The sequence below is a fragment of the Gallus gallus genome, chromosome 1, assembly GCF_016699485.2.
Source record: "Gallus gallus isolate bGalGal1 chromosome 1, bGalGal1.mat.broiler.GRCg7b, whole genome shotgun sequence".
Lineage (NCBI taxonomy): Eukaryota > Metazoa > Chordata > Aves > Galliformes > Phasianidae > Gallus > Gallus gallus.
In genome coordinates, this window is record NC_052532.1 from 184,538,861 (window position 1) to 184,560,932 (window position 22,072).

A 22,072-nucleotide genomic window follows, 5' to 3' on the forward strand; every position below is an offset into this window, starting at 1 on the left:
GGAGAGTGCCTGGGAACACCTGCAAGGTACTTGAACTCTATTGGGAATATACAGTTTTGCCCTGTTCCTGACCATACTAAACACAGAGTAAAACTAAGGTGAAACAGCAATGAAAGAGAGGAGTTCAGTAATTGTAGGAAATAATTGCTAAGGTAAGTCATGACAAGTTTTAAAAAATAAGTACATAAAACCAAAAGATTCTTTGCAAAAACAGGTATTTGTTTCCTAGAGAGAGAATAACGTTTTTCTTCTTATTATTATTTAAAAAAAAAAAAAGTCTTACGCTGTTGAATTTGTCTCCTCACTGATGAGTAGAATTCAGCTGTACTTAATCAGAGTCCTGTTTCCTGGCCTTTGTTCCTCCACGATGTGTCAAACAATCAGGTCAAGTTTGTCCAAGCTCACTGAGTGCATTTTGCCAAGCCCACCTCTCAAGCCATTCTCAAATGAAGGTCTGATAAAACTGCCTTACTATGCAGCACTCGTTAGATTTTGGTCCAAGGAAATCTTTCTTTGAATTACCAAACTTGTCTTTTAATGACTGCCTGTCACTAGTTTCCACCCTCTGACTTCCTAGCATACACTTATTTCTAACTCAGAACGAAGACTAATGACAACCTCAAGGCAAGGAATAGTCTGCGAGGCTAAATGAAGCTCAAGCTTTCATCCAAGGAGATGAAAAAAAAATTATGATTTCAGATGGAACTCATGGATTGCATGCATACAAGTCCCTGAAAACAACACAGATTTCAATTAACACCTAAAGCCAAATTTTTGCACAGATTTACACCATCTGCCACCATATTAGAGTAACTCACTAAAATCTGTGGCAGATTTGGACCATTACACATGGATTCATTTAGTTCATATCAGATGCTGTAAAGGAACTGAAAAAGTAAAAGTAACATTGTAGAAACCTCTGATGCTTTCTTATAATAAAAAATGAAAACTAAACTTGCTTTAATTTGTGCTGACACAGTTGCTATTACTCAGGTATTAAGTGAGGCTTTTTCCCACATTTTTGTCTTTTTGTCTCTGTTATTCCTGCTTATACCTTAAACACTTAAGAATTTCTTAGTGGTAATTTTATTTCTATTTGAGCCGCTTGTCAGACAGAGGTGGGCTGTGTTTTATGAAAGAATTGTTATGGACTTCATCTTATTTGTGGTATGAAAACACCACTGAGTTTTCCTTGTTAAAGAACAGTTTGATTGTACTATCATCCATAGTAGTACACATTCGTTACAAAGGTTTTTGTCCTTTTGTGCCAACTATCTATAATGATAATGGCCAGATACCAGATGCTGCAGCTGTGGCGCTTGTTTAAAGATATGTGATTAAGTTTAATTGGGTACTTAACCCATCAGCATCCTGCTCTTTTACTGCTCTGCTATTGCACCTCCAGCAGCACCCTCCAAAAACTGTTTTGTCAACCACATGGTTCAAACCATCCACTTCGATTTCCCCTAAGAAAGCAAAGCAACTTATCACCAACACTTTTCCTGCTGTGTTTCCAGCTGATTCAGAATCTTCAGCACTTTCTGTTAATCTGTTATACACTGAATTATTTTCTTCTGTGTAATTCCAATATCGCATTGCAGGTCCTGAGTGTTAATATTGATCTTGAGCCAAGACTAACATTTGCAAATGTTTAAAGGATATTAGATTTCTCACTGTCTCACTCCAATTTATAGGAGGGAGAGGAGGTTCTTTGATATATGTATACCCGGTAAGAGATTAAGAAACAACGGTTCAAATGTTGGTCCTACCAGTTTATTACAAATCTTGATGAGGAAGATGGGGAAGGGGAGGACAGACCATTTAGGGTGATGGGGAAGGAAAGGGGGTGCCCCTGGCCTTGTCCATCTGTTCTCCCTCCAGATAAAGGATCTCCCAGCCCTTGGTCAGGACTTACTTGAACTTGTTCCTCAGCAAGGTTTGAGGCAACGGCGTAAAAGAATAATCTCTTACACTTGCCTATTCTCTCCTTTTTCTAGGTTCTGATGAGAGGTTGTATCATCATTCATAGTATCTACAATGGTGTTCTTCTTCAGAACTCTGAGATGCATGTCATCTGGCCCCATAGACTTGTACACATTCAACCTCATCAGGTGGTCTCAGACTTGCTCCACCCTTACTCTGTGAGGCTTTTTGCTCCCCCAACTTCCAGTTAGAAGTTTGGGTACACAGAAGTTGTGAGAAACCTGACTAGCCATAAAGACCAAGACAAAGAACTCATTAGGCACCTCAGCCTTCTTCATTTCTGAGGAGGCCAGCTCTCCCTTTTCATTTATCAGAGGGTACATAGTCATTTTCCTGTCTCTTCTTCCCAATCTGTGTAAAGAATCCCCTTCTGATGATTGAAGAAAAAGGGTTTTGCATATCTAAGGTACTTCCATTTTTGTATACCCAGCTTGAAATGATAGCACTTCTAGTTCTTTCAAGCACAGTTGTTTGGGCAACATACCTGTATTACTCTTGCCTTGGAAACCACAGCTGTGTTTTGAACTCTGATCATTTTGGCTTTACATTCTAATTTGAAAAGGCCATGGCCAAGGCATAATTAAGGCAGAGAAGGAGAGATGCAGATGAAAAATTTAATGAACTATAAAAACGGAAGAAAATTCCAGTTCCATCAAGGGTCAGAACAGATTTGGGGAGCAAAAATGAGTGTTTTTTGCTACCAAAAGATTCACTAGCCAGCAAATATTGTTCACAAGAGGAAACAAGAAATATTCAGAAGACAGGAGATCCTGTTTCCAGCTAGCCTTGGGAAACATGAGCTCAAAATAATTCAAGAGTTTTGTGGATATTTTCACTCCATAATGTCTTCCCATCCACCGACTTTCATTAAGATCCTTCTAGTCCCCAACATTTCTGAAACTGTCAGCTATTAGACAGTGTACTGTAAAAGACCTTCATTTGTATCCTTGGCATTGGCACTGCACTGTCTCCATCCAGTTCCTGTGATGAACACCTGCACTGACATTCCTTCTCAGCAAATAGATTTTGTTACAAACGATCCCATTATTGATTTTGTAGTAAGTTGAGTAAATCCTAAACCTCAAATATGGTGTGGTGGTTATGTTTCACAACTCTCAGTACCATATTGGCATTCAGGTTCTGCTAGCCCCTACTAAAATCATTTTGTTGCAGCATGAAGCACAAATACATTTTACTGTTATACTCACAGCAGTGCTGCCAGTTATTTTAATGCTGCCATACAAGAAATAAATGACTGCTTAGAAGTTTGTTTCAGCAGCTGATTTTTAAGCAAAAACATCCTCTACATTCTTTGCAAAATCTGGTTTCATCACGACAAATTCAGGATCATGATGTTAGCCAATTTCTTGCAAGACAGGCAAGCCCACCAGTTGTAGGCAGACACAACATAGATGTCTCTTTTTATGATTTTCGATTAGATGTGGCATATTGTTATGTTTAATACATTGAAATTAGCAAGGCGTGTAACAGCAGATTGCAAAACAGATCTGATAACATTTCAACCATTCTTTCCATTGCTGCTCTGTTTTCACAACTGGAGTCATTACAGCTAGGACTAGGTCTTTATTTTTAATTCACACACACATACACACACACACACATAATCCCCTGCTCTCTACTCCCATCAGAGTTATTTCTCTCTGGTCACTAAACCTGCTTACATTTGAATGTCAGACCTCCAGCATGTGCATTCCATTAAGTGAAGTTTCCTGTCTTCAAGAGTAATAAAGTCTGTTGCATTACACTTCACTGATAAAAGGTTAAACAGGTCAGAAGGTTAAAAAAAACCACTGTGCATCCATTGAAGCTTGGACCTGAAGCTAGTATTTTTTAGTCACTGAGTACAGTGAGGCGCAGCTAAGCTGCTCTGAAGTTAGTGGAAAGCAGTAGCTTCCAGACAGAGACTGACACACTCTTTGAAAGCACTCGCTTTCCCCCCTCCCTGTTAGGGGGCCTGGGACCAAGAGAGTCCTCTGAATCAACCTCCTGTGTCAGACATTCTCTGCTGATGCATGTCACTGCACTGAAGATTGCTGTCTGAATGATGCTAACTACATTGCACTCATACTGGTATGGAGCCAGAAAAGGACAGTCGCGGGGGACATGACAGCAGGCATGACATTAAACCTCCAGCAGCTGAACTCCTTCCTCTTCACTCACAGGTCCTGATCATAATGCACATAGGATTTGACGTTTGTGGTTATGCACAGATCGCTGCAGTTCTGCCAGGAAGGTAGCTGGGAGGTAGGTAAGCAGCCAAACACAGGAGCTTTGTGATCCCATCAGATCTTTGCAGCTTGAGGGGTTTTCTCAGTAAATTACTGCTTGCAGAGTGAAGGCAAGAGAAGGGTACAGATGTTTCTAACGGGTTTATCTCAGACACAGTATCTTGTGAAGCTGCTCACAAAGGAGCTGTATGGGTTACACAGCTAACAAATAAGAGATTGGAGACCAAACTGCCTCATCAGTTCTGGACATCTACATTGTCTACAACTCAAAAAGTCATTCAGAGCTCTCTTTATGGGCAACAAAGGAAAACAGACTTTCCTCGCTAGTAGTTCACCCAACCTATTCTAAAACTTTCCAGTATGGTACCTTAGAAGCACCTCTTTGTCTCCAACTGGGGAGACCACAGTACCTGGCTCAGATTTAGACATTTGCAACATGGATCTCTACATCTGCCAGATGAATCTAATCTGTTACCTTTATGACATTCTAACTGATAGCGGGCATGCTTTGGATTTCACTAAAAATGAGAAAGTTACAGTGCATCCACAGTATTACTGCTATTGAATATTTCATATTTCACTGGTGTTCAGTATTTCCTATTTTTATGCAGGCAAAAAGAATGGATTTAAAATTTTCAGCTTAATATTACTTAATTGGGTCATGATCCTTTGCAAGAACAAGGGGGTAATTGAAACATGTATGCTACAATGAAATTCCAAATTTTGTTCTAGCCTAGAATGAAGAAGCACAGAAAGGAAGGAAAAGAGAGGAGAAAAGAGAGAGAAACAAAGAAACAACAAAAAAATTGTTTTGATAGATTAGGTAGTAAGGTCATGGCTGCTTTTGATCCCTCACATGTTCACTTGGCTCAGGTCCGAGACCGCCTATCTTTGTCCTCAGTAATATATTAACATAAGTGAAAATTTAAAATCTCTGTCCTTAGAAAAGTCCTTGGACAGAAAATCAGGAAAATCTGGAGGTGAGGCTTGCCATTCATCCACAGCAAAGAGCCAGTGACACCTGAGTTAAGGGCTCAGAGCTTCAGAGGGCACTCCTCGGACTTAGGCAAGCAATGACTGATAGAGCCTCAGTGCATGGAAAGCCTTTGTTCAGCACTGGACACACAAAAAGCTCATCTTGATTTGTGTTCTGGGTAGCTCTGGAAAGGTAGAAAGTACTGTTAGTAGAAAGACACCATCCAGGAAGTTTCTTTGGGGATACTTACCCTCTATACCTCAGTTGTTTCCTATGGCAGCATCAACTAGAACTGCTCTTGCTGACAGCCATTGCACTCATATATGTTATGCACATCCACCCTAGAGCCTACCCATCAGAGTACACTGTGTAAGTGTATATATTTCAAAGGCCTGCATTGGTTTAATCCAGGCGAGAACTTCAACCTCCTGTTACGTAATACTTACGGGGCACATGAAATATATTTTTACCTATCTTTTTTTCCTGTGTTATACATTGTTCTTTTGGATGTAGAGTTATTATTTAGTGAAACAATGGACTTTTGAAGACGGTAAACAAACAAACAAATAAATAAATAAATCTATACCTGCACTGGTAACCTTTTATGATAAATCAGAGATGCAGACACACTGCATTATTTCTAATTTAAAGCCCTGGCAGAGTGCATGCTCCATGACGACCTGTTTTTCCTGGATTACACAAACTAATACTTACAAAGCATATCAGAACAACAGTGACACAGCTCAGATAGAACATTCTGTTTCTTTGCTAGGCATGAGGGATGGTATGATTATTTAGACAGGCACGCTTATTTTATTTTCCTTTAAAAAGGATAGATAATTTCACACAGAAATTTAAATCAAAAGACAAATGACCGCTTACTAAAGTGTTTAGCCCACAGCTTAATATTTTAAGGGCTCTAGAACATCCTTTTGCTGAGCAGCCAAGAGATGAACATTTATCAAGGCAATGAAGTTTAGCTTTACAGTCACAGTAGGCATCACCTTTCAGTGGATGTCAAATGTACGCATTTCCATCAAACTGACACTCGCTTCATAAAAAATTGAGCCTTTTTGAGCACATAGCTTAAAAACAAACAAAAACTGTGGAAAAAAGCAGAGAGTTACAGATGTAATTTTAAAGATCATCTGGAAAACATGCAGTGCTAAGGGAAAATGTAACATTAAGCAGCTAAAGGAAGAGAGTTTGGATCTCCTAAGAGCTGTCTCTAAACTGCAGCTTCAACACTAGAAAGCTTTGAGGCAACAACACTTTTAATAGTTCTATTATCTTTCGTTTTCTCCCTATCACACAACACTCCCCCTCTGGCTCTCCTGTCACAGGCATTCATAGGGTCGTGTAGTCAAATCCATACAGCTTAAAAAAATATTCATCGTTCTTTCTTAAACCAAAAGATTTGCTGGTTAGGTCATAGCATGGTCCTTAGAGTGACAAAGCTTAGCTGAGCTATGGGATTTTGAAGTGGTATGAACAGGTGAAGCTTAGTGTCATACTGCCCCAGTAGTCTTCACAGCATATAACCACAACCTGAAGCTAATTCTTAACTTTGAATGCCTATGCATGTCCAAGGTCAGGTTGGATGGGGCCCTGGGAGACCAGATCTATTGCCTGATTTAGTGGTTGGCAACCCTGCCTGAGGCAGGGGCGTTGAAACTGGATGATCCTTGAGGTTCCTTCCAACCCAAGGCGTTGTATGATATAATTCTATGATATAATTCTAATCACTCAGGGTTCTTAAAATTCAGTGTAGACATCTACCTCTGAGCTCATTGCCCTAAGCTATCTTTGCTGTCATCAGAGAGACAGTTACATTCAGAATGAAATTCATATAATGGTTTTGTTGGTGATCGGTTTTTTGTTTGTTTGTTTGTTTGTCTGTTTTTTGTTGTTTTGTTTTGCTTTAAGGGCTCCTTCAGAACTAGATGAATTGAACAATAGAATGGGCAATTTGTCTTTGCTGTCTACAAAAGGAATCTGAGGTAATTATCCCAAACTGGAGATATAAATTTTTACTCAAAAGAAACCCACTGTTTTTGCTCTACATACCTGTTGTTTCTGTTTCAGCTAACAGACTACTGACTAAACTCAGAGACTCAGGTCAGTGATTATATTTAATAACACAGATATATATATCATGCAGTTGGTAGAAGGGAGAACTTGGTAACATCATAGGGTATAAAAGTAGTTTTTATGGACAATTCTCAGTTTATTGTTACCAATATTCTTCAACAGTCCTCAACTTCACTGCCTTTTACTTTGCCACAAGTAGGCAGGTTTTATTCTGCTGCTAACAATCAGTCAGCTGAAACCATAGAGTGTGCACACTTGTGTATGCATATTATCTCCCCTGACTGGGCAGATATCCAACACTTTGTGGAGTGGTAGCACCACCTTGATGAAGGCAAGAGATCCCTTGGCAGCAAAAAGGAATTGGAGAAAATCCTGTGGTGACCTCCAAACAAAACTTTCTCAAAACAGCATATTTTAGGTTTCTCCACCTCAGCATATTTGCAGGGTACTCAGATGTGACACTGGGCATTGCTACACTTACTCTGTGTTTAGCCCATAGGTTTATGAATACGCAGAAAAGGAGTCATAGTTTAAGGATATAATATTGTGACTGATAAATTAAATATAACCATAACCTAGCCATAACACCAAGAGCTATGATTCAGCATGAGTTTTTCTTATCAATGCTAAGATCTGCCAAACTGCAATCTGTGAATTTAGTTTGTCTACACTAAAGAGTGAGGTATCTCAAATGAATATATTAGACTGCATGTTGAACTTTCAGACAAGAAAGTGAGATTAAATGAGACTCGGCACTAAATGAATCCCACAGTTATTTTGCTGTGAGTTTTGAGGAAAACTGTACCAGGAAGTTGCAATATGGAGTTTGCCTCTACTTTAATACTTTATTGACAGACAATTACAATATTTTGGAATCATGAGCTATCATTTCTTTTTATTGTATTCTTGACTCTGAAAGGTTTTTTGTATTGGAACTCACTGAGAAGGTTATACATGTAGGTGTACCAAGAAAATCAAATTAATTGAATCATAATTTTCTGTCAAATAAGAAAATTGGATTCATACACCCAACATATTCTTTTTAGAAGAGCATTAATTAATTTCATTAGTGTTTCAGTACTGACAAGAAGGAAAATAATACTCAATTCGCACCTTTTTATTCAATCAGACATAGAATAAATGAAACATTTTCTAGTCTTTCGTTGATGATGTAACCTCAGTTATTTTTAACTGCAAGACCTACCTGTTCTCACTGTTGAAAAATATCAGAAAATGTTCCATAAAAAAAAAAAAAAAAAATCCACTTACACACATAGTTCTGCGGAAAAGTGCTCATCTGTGAGGGAAATAACTTTTACCTCCCTTCTTTAGTGATGAAGACCCAGGTGCAATCTGTAGCATTAGCCTGCATCAGAGTAACACTAGAGGTCTGGAGTAGAGCAAAGCAAGCTCTAGACAAAAAAGTTGAAAATAAATGACCAGGTGACTCCAGAGAGTGACACTGACCCTACTGACTGAAATTCAGCTACATGCTCAATTTTTAAACAACCAAAATCACATGTAGAGAATTCCACTCCAAGCATGTCTCTATAATAATTTAATACAGGAAAGTCTCCTTTTCTTCTTGGAGAGTAAGGCAGTTTCTACACAACCTTGTGTCATCTATGTTTTTAGGAAGTAATGTGTGCAGGAGCAGGCAAGGCTTTTATGACCAGTGTCCCACACTGGAAAAGTATTTTCTTTCTAAAGTAACCTGTTATTGCAGTGCAAAAAAAAAAAAAAATCATAATTCAAAGGGTAACACAATGCACAGTATGTCAAGTTTCAACTCAAAATGAATATTTACAATGACTCTTGGAAATAGGGTAAGAAAAGGAAATAAAGAAGCAGCCTTTCCTATAGTAGCATGAATGGTGCTGCTTTAATGTTGTCTAGAATTTTGGCTGGAGGCACTGAGAACATCAACTTTTTAATGAAAACTCAAAGAGTCCATAGCAGTGTGAAAATTCTAACATTGTTGTATTCCCATATCACTTTTTAACAGCTTGAAGGGAGGAAAAGTTTCATTTTAAATGATTCTTGGTTAATTTACAAAGAAATTAGCAGAATAAAACTTCTAGAAGGTAATAGAATAGCATTACTTGAACATGTCACACAACATCAAGCCCAGAAAAGTCACCATAAACTACTTCTTCTTGTAGTAGAATTATCCTACTTTTTTCATGGCCACTTATCAGAGACTCATGGGTTAGGACCCGGTTTCAGATGGACTGAAGGCTTCAGATGTCATGTGGTGCTGCAACTCCTCTGACTTCGTTTGTTGAGGCTATGGCCCATATATAAATTCCTAGAGGAAATGTGTCATATGAATTAATCACCTTCTTTAAGAGGGAATCAGTCTAATCATCAAGGGAACTATCTCCTGAACTCCCCATTGCTAAATAAAAGAGTGCAAAAATTGCAGTATTGAGCTGGTTATAAATATTTTGGAAAATGAGGAAGGTAATGGAGTGAAATAAGGCTTTTTCTGCTCCATATAGAGGAGTGCAGTGCAGGAATTCATCAGCTTGAAAAGCCAATAAATTCAGTGCCAGTAGTCAGGGCAGTGAGTTTGCCATGTTCAGCACAACACTGTGTTGTTGTCCGGAAATGATGTAGACAAACCAGCAAAAGAAAAACCAAACAGCAACAACAACAACAAAAGCCCAAGTATTAAAGATGATGGGTGGCAGAAACACGGCTTCTAGACAGACTTTTTATGTCCTTATTTCATAGTCCCCAACAATGGTATTGGATTCACATAGGTATGCCAGACTCTGCTGTCTCTATACCCTCCAGTTAGAGAACTGAGAAGATGCAGAGAGAGGTAACATGAGTGCTCCAGGCAACAGGTGTTACACAGGCAAGGATTTTGCCTACAGTGTCGAAGGAGAGGTGGGAATAAAATCCAAGCAGTCAAAGAGGGGAATTTACATCTGGAGCAGGCTGCCTGAAAAAGGCTAGGGGCAATTTTTTTTCATCTGTTTTCCTAAGGAAACATTGTTTAGGCAGCATTGTCTCTGTATGCACCCTTCTCTATGTTTTCCAACCACCTTCTCCTGAACAACTTCCAGAAAAAAATGCAGTCAGATTTGTCAGCAGAGCTGAACTATCAAAAAGATAAACTTATTAATGCTTCATAAAAGTGAACATGTAGGTGAAGGAGAGAGAATAAGTAGTTTTCCCACTGCCAGAAAAGATGTACTGCCAAAAAGTTCATAGTTATCCCTCAGGAAAACACTACAGTAGACCACACTAAGCAAGCACAGGCCTCATTCTACTGCTCCCAGATCAGCTTATTAAAGCAAGGAAAAAAATTGACATGAACTCAGAAATGCTGAAGGAGATGCAGAAGTTTATTTCAGAATGAGTTAACACTTCTTGGACATTTTTGTACACTAGTTTCACATATTTTTAAAGCCAAGAGAACTGGTGAATTGTTGCTGGACTTAGATGTAAGACTATAAGACAAAGAGAAAGAAACCTTTATCTCAATAATTACTTCAACAAGAGTCTATAGGTCAGGTCAGAGAACAGTCTCTGTACGGTTAAGGGCTATATTCTAGATGTTTGCAGGGAATACAACAACTGATTGTTGTTGTATTGTTCATTGAATAAATGAAATGAAGTTTCATTGTGAATTTAAAAGAAAAACTGCGGATTCGTCTATGAAAACGTATCCACATGATTAATAGGCTTCTTGGACTATTTTCAGCTTATATTCTAGGTACAGCTAATTCTCAGACAGTGAGAGGGGAACTGAAACTTTCTGATATCAGAACTGCAAGATAAAGATCACAAGCATTTCTGATGGTACTCTTATATTTTATGTAAATGATGAAACATTCTCTGGACTGCAACCTAAGCCCAAGGATCTATTACCTCCACAGTAATGACCCCAATGTGTCCACACTCCGTCATATTCCCTCCTAAAAATTTGAAACACCAGACCTACAGAACAAACCACAGAAACTCAGTCTTTCACCTGTGTTTTGGCAGTTTCATGTTGTTTTGTCATGCAGAACATGACTCACTATTGCATATAATACCTGAGTACAGTCATATAGCAAGGTTTAATTTTCAAGATTATTTCTTTTAAACTCATTCATATATTTTCCATAAATTTATTTCCTTTCCAGCTCCTTTCCATCTATACTAATAGGCATAACCCCTCATCTCTCTTTTTATGAGGCTTTCTCATAAAACTCTGACTACACTATTTCTGGTCAGACTACACCATTTAATTTCAGAATTAAAGGGACAAAAGAGGCATGTATCATGTATCTTCAGAGGCATGCTGTTCTGTGTGGCACAAAGCTGTTCTCTTAAAGATAATGCAGCTAAACTTGAGCACCAGACTTCAAGCTCACCACATTTTCTGGAAAAGAATGAAAAAACCTCATAACTGTGCTTCCACCACCTTTCCCTTTTTTATTGTAGTGGTTTCTTATTCAATCATCTTCATGAAAGTGTCAAGCATTTCAGCAGTCCAGTCTCTCTTTAGACTTCCAAGGAGGATTGGAATGAGCCTCATGGGGAAGGTTAGGAGCAGGCTAGAGTGCTGAGTCTTGGCAGACTCATATAGGAGAGGAAGAAATATGTACCTACTTGGGGGTAATTTGGAGTAAAAATAATTTGGGGCCTTTGTAAACAACAGCATCTTAAATTGGTTTCCACAAAGCTCTTCCATTTTTCACTAACAGCTTTTCAACATCAGATAAGTTCCTGAATGCACTAGAATTCTCCTCCTTTCCTTTCCCCTCTCTTTGTTCTCTACTGACTTTTGTTCATCAAAAAGTAACTTTCTACTTTATTTTATATTTCAAAAACAGTAATTTTAGTATCTTGGCCTACATCTCCTCTGAGAAGAGACTTCATTATGCCATAAAAGATGCACTTAAGTAGAATTAAATCTCCTCTAATTTAAAGAGTAAATCAAAATTGAACAAACTTGTACGAAGTTAATAGTTCAACAAATAACTTCATTGCAATGTTAACTTCCTGCATTCTGCATGAAGTCATCTTTGAACACTGTAGAAGCAAAAAGCAAAGTACCTTTAGAGTGCTTTTATATCTCAAAAGCCTTCAAGTAGGCACATACCCACTGAGATTTAGATGTTGAAATATATCCAAAATAAGTTTATTTCACCTGTATTCACATGGCTGCTTCAGCTCCACCAGAATTATGGCCAAGGCAGTAAAGAAAACTAAAGGTCTATCATCAGAGATAGTTAACCACTTACAATCAAAAATGAGAGAGATTATACTTAGACACCCTTCTTTAGATTCTTAATTCAAGTTTCACAGATATTTGCTGCAGTATCTGGAAAAGAATCCAGTCTGTCAGCCTTAGAAAACCAAGATATTGGATTTGAACTCTTTTCTCCTGAGCAGTAAAGTTCACAGACTTAAGAAACTAGTGTAGAAAAATTGTACACAGTGCCAGAGCCAGATTTTCATAGATATGTTGGAGCCTCACATCCACAAATGTAGAAGATAAGGATTCAAATATACTTCAGGATTTCTGTTTAGGTGCCTGAATGAAAACCTGATTCAGAAAGGCTGTTGAGAAACTAGCCATTGACATGGGGTTTTTAATACCAACTCTACGTATACAAAACTGCTTAAGATGAATGAAAAGCATAAGTCCTGAACAAAAATTGTCAGAGAGCAGAATGGAGATGAAGCAGACAAGTATGCAATGCGTTGCATAGCCACTGGACAAAATAAATGCTCACATATGTATTAACTGACCTTGACCTCCTACAAAATGCAATGCATAAAGATCACAACAGTAAATAACACACTTAATCTGCAAAGAGAAAAGAGAACAAATACTAGAGTTCTGTGAATTATCAAACAGGGAATGCATGAAAGAGTCAGCAGCAGTCTGGGAGAAAACATTATTGTACACTTTTTTCTTGGCCAGATCACAAGCTTGTGCAAATGGCAGTAGGTTTAGTCATTTGAGCTGACGGTTTGAGTTTACAAACAGCCATGTTCTGTCTTCTTTTCCCCATGAGATAGAATTCTTTCTCTCTTTACTTTTTATTTTTATCTTAGAATGACTAAATTTCCTCCCCTGTGCATCTGAAATCAGTGTCTTGTCACAGCTTTCAATCACACTTATGTGCATGAACATAGACTTTTCAAGAAAAGAATTTTGTACAGTAAAACTTGGAAATTAGAACATTTGTGAAAACCAGAAATATCTAGCCATTATATCCCAATATTCCTTGGTACTGAAAAAGATATTTGTCTCACTTCTGCCACTAGAGCTTCCTCTGCAGTGAATTCATAATTTCAAATTACCAAAATACAAATGTTGGCAATACAAGAGAGTGAAACAAGGTAGTTCTTTTTCTTGCTTTCTTGTATTTTATCTTCTCTAGCATCAAATGTATCAACTGACAAGGCTTTAGCTGCATCCCTTGGGACACTGCTCCACAATACAAGGCATCTTACTGTCACAAAATTTGCACAGATATCCCCCCCCCAAAAAATTTGCTTCATCTTCCATCCCATTACTCCTAGTTACACCATCTGCTGTACTACATCATTTGTCTCACCTGCCTCGTGTCAGTGTTGTGGTTTGTTATTCTATCCCTTCTACCAAGCCAAACTCCTTTGGATACTTAGATCTTTTTTCATAAGTCAACAACTAACCGACTCCTTCAATCACTTCTGTTGTTCTTCTCTGAAGTGCCTTCAATTTGTCAGCCTTTTTTCAAAGGAAGAGTGCTCAAAAATGAATGAAGCAAAGGCAACAACCTACTGCTTCGTCAGTTGCACAGACAGAAATAGGAATGCTTACAGTATGTTGGATTTTAAACTAGGGGAGAAAAAAGAAAGGTAGATTGGATAAAATCTGTTATTAATATGATGTTGCTTGGAAAAAATGTACACCAAAATTTTGTTTCATTGGAATGTGTTTCTTCACTGTGTGTACAGAGAAAAAGCTACTGCATTTTCATAAATATTTGGCATAACTCTGTTTCCTCTATTCCATCTCTCTGACATGGTCTCCTAATTATTCCTAACTGAAATTCAACCAAATGTAAAATCCATGTGAATGCTTGTTTTCTTTCTGATGTCTCAGAATTAAATAAAATAGTGGGTATGCTAATAAAACACATCATTTGGATAAAACATTATCCAACAAAGACTTCATTGCTCCCATATTTCAAGTCCAATGCAACTAAAACTCTGCTGGATCCACATTCTGAATGGATTTACATTAGACTTGATACATTTGAGAATTAGTCGCATGAAGGAAATGCTTTTTCTAACTTCCCTATAATAACAGCCAGTTCATATTCCCTGTCACAGCTAGAATATGACAGATTCCTAGATAGACATCTCCAAATTTTTCATCTTAAAAAAGTGAAATACAGAAGAGCTACACTAAAAAAAAAAAAAAAAAAAAAAAAAAAAGCAAAGATACCATCAGTGTTGAAAGGGAAAACTTTACTTTTATAATCCTCTGAAATAATTTTATTACATCCATGTAATTACAGATGAAAGAAAATCAGATGAGATACTTTCTTTTAGCTGAATTGTTGTAACAATTTACATAAGCTTTTGCTGGAGAGAAAGAGAAGAGACCGTGGGAGGAAACAGGTGGAGAGGTGCCAGGCTGATTGTCTCCATACACGCCACTAGAAAGCTGAAGATAGAAACATAACTTTGTAAATATTTCTAGAATCATATACTGCTTTGGATTGGAAGGGACATTGAGCATCATCTAGTTCCAACCCTATGCTGTGGTCAAGGACACCTCCCACCAGATCAGGATGCTTAAAGCCCCATTCAACCTGACTTTGTACACTTCTCTGGGCAATATGTTCTAGTTTTATGAATAAAGAGAGAGGCTAATTGCTTTGTGATATTATTATTCAGTAATAACATTTAAAGTAGGATTACTTATTTCCTTCCAAGAACAAATTAGTTTTCCCCCTGCCAGCCCATCACCCGCACAACTTATATGGCACTGAAAGTTAAAAACTGAATGTAAAACTTCTTTATCTGTACAATACATAGTACAATACAATCTATATTCTGCTTGGGAGTTCCTGAGTGAAATTATAGTAACATTTGTGTTTTTAAAAACCCGTATATGAAACCATCGAAATAGGCAGTTAGAAGCCGAAGAACTTAAGAAAAGTTGAGAAAAAATATATGTTTTCTTGAATCAGATTGGTTAAAATGTACAGAATGGGAACAAATTATATTGGTGGGGGTGAGGCTAATTCTATATTGAGCTATACATTTCACAAGCCCCACAGTTTGCCCAGCACCTTTCTTAATACAAAAAAATCATAGAATCATAGAATGGTTTGGGTTGGAAAGGACGTTTGAGAGCATGTAGTTCCAACCACCTGCTATAGGAAGGGACACCTCCCTCTAGACCATGTTGCGCAAAGCACCATCCAGCCTGGCCTTGAGTGCTTCCAGGGAGAGTCTGTCCACAACCCCAATCACTTTTTACCCAGGCTAAGTACTTTCAAGTCTGATTTTGCTGTGTTTGTTGCTTTCCCTGGCAGCAAGCCACTGACAAGTAGACATAGCAGGGCTCCTCCTGCTTTTATCTCTCATTCATTTATCTTTCAAGCATGTCATAAGCTTTTCATCATCATTTCTGAATTACCCAGCAATCAGCATTAGTTCTGAACAACTTCACATGGTCCACAGTACTTTTTTGCACAGACTGAATTTCTGCTTAATGTCACTAACCCTCTTCATGGTTGAGGAAGACAGGCACAGCGCCAACACCTGCCCCTCTCCATTCTGAATCACCAACAAAGCCCCATGAAGTGCTTCTGTAACTGGCAGACATGAAAGCATTTGTCCCATCTCATGACAGGTACACTTCTGAGAAAGATGCTGTTACATATTCATTCACCAGAGGTCAGCGTGGAGGATATAAACAGAATGCATTTATGTGCTCAATGCCTCAACTTTCTGAAGCATTACTTTATCTATTTTCCTTCAGGAGCATGTATTGTATTGAATACACATTGGTTTGTATAAAGCTTTTCTGGAGTCTTCCCTTCTAGGGGGTCAGGGTAGTAACTTTGCATGCATAGAAAACAGCAATAACAGCCATCACATTTTATGAATATATTTCCTGACTTGAAAAGTGTTGAAAGAAAAAGTCAGGCTGCTGTGAAGAAGAGCAAAAATGGAAGTGTTAGACTTTGATTATAGAAATAACACCACCCTGGGCTTCTGGTGACAATACTGTAGATTTTCTAAAGCAGCCACCAATTTTTGAATATCGGCAAAGCCTCTTGACTTGCAGAGATTTGCATAACTTCCCTTAAACTGAACAGTCCCCTAGTCTGAACCTCTGAAAGGTGTATAAAATATATAAACTGATGTACACACAAAGAAACAAAGAGATTTTTAAAATGTCTGGCTGGGCACAGCTGAAAATCTGAGTATTCTTTTCTGCATTCTTCTTTTTCCATAACCAGAATAAGTGATCGCGTTTTGCAAGAGATACTCCATTCAGTCCAGTGGTGGTGTAAAACAGCTTTTTTACACTGAATTTTTCAGAAATGCAGTTTAATTATAATTTCCTACTTCAAAAATGATACAGCAACAGAAACCATCTCCATCTCTCTCATTTGAAAAACTGGTAACTGGAAAGGTAAATGGTCAGTAACGTTTGAAAAGATGTTTCTTTAAAAAAATAAAGAAGAAGAAGAAGAAGCTGCCTGGTCCTTCCTAGGTTGGGAGATTTTCTTTAAAGATATCTAACATAGCAACTGTCTTTCCAGTTCATATAGGACAGAAGACATGTTATAGGTTCTTGCTACATACGCCGTCTGCTAACTTCAGACCAAAATACAGCATGGAGGAGAGGCTGCGAGGAAAAATGAAAATTGAAGACCTGGACAGAATGTTTAAAAGGGGATAAGAAAAGCAAATACTATTTCCCCCAAAGTGTGATGAGTTCATGTCCAAAAGCCCCTGTTCCACTCATGGCCCGGCTGTCTTAGGCACCGGTAGCAGCTGCCACTCTAGTTGCTCAGTTTGCCTTGTGGTGCTGGTGTTTACTGAAGGGCTAGAAATATTATTATTTTTTATATATTTTTTATGCCTTATGACACCACTGAAATTTTAAAATAAAGAGAATTCTGATTCTGAGTTGAATTCAATGAGATTTTCCTGCTTCATCTTCCTTTTTAAATTCTGAGACTGAAGGGACAAAAACTTTAAAAGGAATGCTTGCCCTCTTCTTATTTGGATTTAACAAATCTAAGAATGTCAAGAATATCCTGAAAAATATCTTGTTACAATATTTTAAAATGATGGCAGGTTTTTGTGTTTCTGTTGTTGTTGTTGTTTGTTTGCTTGCTTTTTTTGTGTGTTTTTTGGTTGATTATTTTCAAATTGTAGTTGCTTATTAAAGGCGTTTGTGCCATTTTCCAGCAAGTTTGGGTCCTGTGTGTTATCAGAGACCTCACATTAACATTCCTTATGAACTTGAAGGGGTTGAAATTATAGTGTTGGAGGCTACTCTAATGGTCATTTCAAGCAATAATTGAAGACTTAGGAGGTGATGGAGTTCCAAAAGCTGACAAAACAAAATGTCATCAAGAAAATCAATGAAATCAAGACTGTAATAATGACTGGGAGTTTTAAAGTACTTGATAGGTCACAGGTCATGAAATTGGACTATGTCTTTTGGTCATTAGAAGTGTCAGCAAGAATTATTCAGTTACATCAAGTGAATTTACGATTAACGTGAAAAAGAGAAAATTCACAATAGTAATAGGCAGTGGGTTCACATTATCTGGACATGACAGGAGACAAAATTGGTGAGTGGTTTGAGTACAAGTTGAGGGTCAAAGCTCTGATATAGATGAAAATTAAATGGGGACATAGCCATAGAAGACAAGCCTGCTACTAAAATATGTCAAATGAAAGGTTGCTAGTAGACAATGGCATGCAGCAGAACATCCCCTTAGATGGTAAGGTGCTTTGTCCTGCAATATACTCTCTAAAGGTTCAACTATGTTAGTGCGCAGAAAATAAGAAAACATCCATAGTACGATTTAATTAAAACCTGTGGAAATCTAGATATTAGTTCAAATCTCTGCATTGTAAATTCACAAATGCACCAGTTAAACTGATGCTCCTATCCTTGTATATTGTTTAATTCAAGTTAAAAAGAAGTAAACAAAAAAAATGGATTTGTACTTGTATTTGTATGTCAGCTCCAACTGTAAGCACTGGCAACATTTCCTGTCATAATGGTTCATAGCTGCCATTTGGTTTGATCATGAGAATTAGAGTGTATTAAGAAGTCAATTCTGGAAGCAATAGAGGAAGAAAATGAAGGGCACTCCAGCACTGGGAAATTAGTCACTGATTAGAATCTCCTGAAGTCTGCTGCTGTACGAATTGCTAATTTTTATTCAGTATCATTTAAGGAAAATAGTATTATCAACGGGAAGATGGATCCAGAGCCTAATGCATACCTCCTGTACCAATCCCTTAGAAAGAATGTGCTAAGAAAGACGTGGTTTGGAAATTGTTTTAATGAAAGTCTGTTTTTCAGCACCAGAAAATGCAGCCTTTCTTCATTTGCAGTAAAAACACAAAATAAATGGGGTATACATGAGCTCCTAAGCATCAGTATTTTGAATTGGATGCTCTTAAGCAGGAAAAGTTACATTAGAGCTCATCATGCTCAGAAAGCAACTTTAGCATGAAAACATTATACAGAAGTGTAGCTGGCATTGTTTTAGAAACTAGCCACTTTTCATACCACAGACACAAGGAACATTTTAGCCTGCTTAATAACAGCTTATGCTTTACACTGTATTTGTTTTTTAAGAATGATTGACTTATAAATACAGTATCGGTGTAACTGCAGTCAAGAATTTCTAGGATCCCAGGTGAAAGATGGGTGCTATGTAAGGCTGATACAATTCATGTAAAAGACAATGGAAAAGAGATAGCTACAGATAAACAAAAATGCACAGAAATTGTGAGTGTATACTGCAAGCATGATGGAAATAAACATTAGAAAAAAAGACGAAAGTGAAAGCACAGGAAAGATTTATGTGGAGGGGTATGAAATAGAGGGAAAAAATAACTTTTAACGAAACAGAGGAATAAAATGTTTTTTAGTTGTTCACATGTATTTTCTTCCATCTACAAAGAATATCATGGGAGAAAGTCCTCCAATGCTTGTTTGACTGTGTGATAAGTGAATAATCAGAGAAAGGGCCCATCTCAGTAGGTATCATCACACAGAGGCAGGAGTCAAAAATTTAACAGCAAATAAGAAAACGTAGGCCATAAAGCTCTAGAAGATAAAGATAGTGATTGTGCTTTGATGTGAGAAACCATCAGGGAAACCAAAAGAGGAGGAATAGGGGATGGTTCAAGGTATTGACTAGAATAAGAATATTTTTAGAAGCAGAATTCAACATCAACAAGGGTAAGGCCAGGTCATATCTCTCAGCCAGCAAAAGCATCCCACTGTAATTAATGCACAAGTGCCTTCTAGACATATTAAGTCACGCCCTTGAATGTCATGAGGGAAATAATCTGAAATATGTTACGATGTCCTGACTGAAACAGACATTCAAATTGATGTTAATGTCCAAGTAATACACTTGAGTGATAGGCAGTGTGATGGTGTAGTACTGAGATGTCAGAACAGGAGATTAATAGCAACATCTCTTGGGACAAAAATTAAAAGCTCTCTTTTGACTACTTCAAACCTTCAAGTAAGACATCCATTACACATGTCATAAAGATAAGCAGATCTGTTCACTTGGACACTCTGGTAGGTCCAAGATAGGTTGACCATCCTGCATAGAGATCACTGCTAAGCTTGTGTTGCCACAAGTCCAGAAGCAAAGTGCACAAGAGAAAAGGCTGAAATTAAGAGTAGAATATATGTTAAGAAAGAAGCAGAAGAAAAGTACAACCAAAATTAGGTATGATTTAGAGCTTTATCCCAAAGTTCAATTCATTTAACATTGAAACATGTTAAAAAGTGTTCTCTTGGATAGAAGCCATAACATTTGCAGGATGAAGCCATTAGGTAAAATACTACGGTTCAAAAGAGTTATCAAATAAAAGACTAATGAAGTGACAAAGAAACAGATCCATGGAGAAAAAAATCAAATCAAATTGTTATAGCCTATGCAAATATAGCATACAGTAAAGTTCCCAGTCACTGCAAGCAGCAAAGAACATTTATTTGCTATGTGAATCTTGAACTATTATCAGGAGCTGACAGAGCAGAAGTTTAAAGTTTCTAACACAATGCAATTTTGCTCTCCTCCTGATATTTCTCCCTGTTTGTTGATTTTTTTATATGCTAAAATGAAATTGTTGCTTTCCTAAAACTGGCATTTTGTTTGAAGCTTTTCCTTTCAAAAAAAAGTTTTGGCTAAGAATTATATTGCAGATTGCTGTGCATTTTTGGTAACCCCAAGACCTGTTATTTTCATACTGCTTTGGAAATTTCTGGGTTTTTTTTAAGTGTAAAACAACATAACTTCCTAGTGTCTTTTAAGCTATTTAGACACTTTTCTCATTATTGACGATGAGTTAGAATCATTTTAGAGGCAGCACTACATGAGTTTATTTATCTCATTTACCCTGGATATGAGTTTGTTACATTCCCATTTTTATAGGCAATAATGTAGCTGTGCTAAACATTTGCCAATTGTTACTATGCTTTTGTTTTGCTTTAGCTTGTGTGCTAAAGGCAATGAGGATTTAATGCTCCAGCTACACAGTGAAATGATAGATCCTGTCAAAATACCTATGGCACTATATTGAGGGAAAATCAAATTTTCCAAATTATCAAGTAGTATCAGTTGCTTCCTTTGACTACTTGTCCCTATATCTGTATTTGGGAACAGGCTTAGATTTTTTTAGTTCAAAATGAAAATTAACAGAGCTATTCTTTTTAATAATAATAATTAAAAAAAAAAAAAAAGAATCCCCTGTGAAGATGAAATTAATGGTCAAAATGAGGAGGGAATGTAGAGTACTCTTGCTGCCAATAAGTGCCTGAAAGAGGATTACCCACAACTCATCTGAATGCTTTAATCTCCAAAATATAAAGCCGGCTCATCTCATGTTCCCTGGCTGGATCACACCTAATTAGCATAAACAGTGCAGTAACTAACAGGAAGAGTGGAATGAAATTAGGCAGTGCAGAAACACTCACCATGATCTAAGTGCTGGAGTTAGTTTCTGTCCTTTATTCATGACTATGTGTTAAGGTTTTATTCTCATTCTAGAATTAAAATAACAATTAAAACTTTTATGTATTTCACAAGACTTTTTAATTTTGGGCTGTGTCTTACATATTTTTTTTTTATTTTTTACTACATCTATAGGTATAAATGCAGTACTAAATGCACCACAGTCAGGAACATATTTAAATACTTAAAACCCAATTTGGACTTCTGACGTGCTGAACTAAAGGAATATAGACCTGTACACAAATGCTTTACTAAATTATTACTTAAGAGATGTTAAATCTGGAATGCTTCTGAGAACAAAATAAAAGAAAATAGCCTGATACTTCCACCTATCATTATTGAAGTCAAGGAAATTTAAGTTACCAAATAACGGAGGCTGAGATTTCTATGGCTTACAGAGGTTGCAGCAGTAAAGTCTTAAAAGGCTTTCTCTAAATGGATACAGAGAAAGATTTGTACTGTACTTGACAGATACAGTATGACTATAGCAATATTCAACAAGGCATCTAAGATCCAACCCCACACAT

General features: G+C 37.4%; 1 long non-coding RNA gene across 1 annotated transcript in view; it reads right to left on the minus strand.

Moving 5' to 3' along the window:
• The window catches only part of LOC121109105, a 62,253-nt gene extending 61,686 nt beyond the window's left edge, over positions 1-567 (minus strand). Inside the window, exon 1 of the long non-coding RNA XR_005844009.1 lies at positions 284-567. This is a non-coding gene — a long non-coding RNA (uncharacterized LOC121109105). The remainder of the gene's footprint in view (positions 1-283) is intronic.
• Positions 568-22,072: the final 21,505 nt, after the last annotated feature.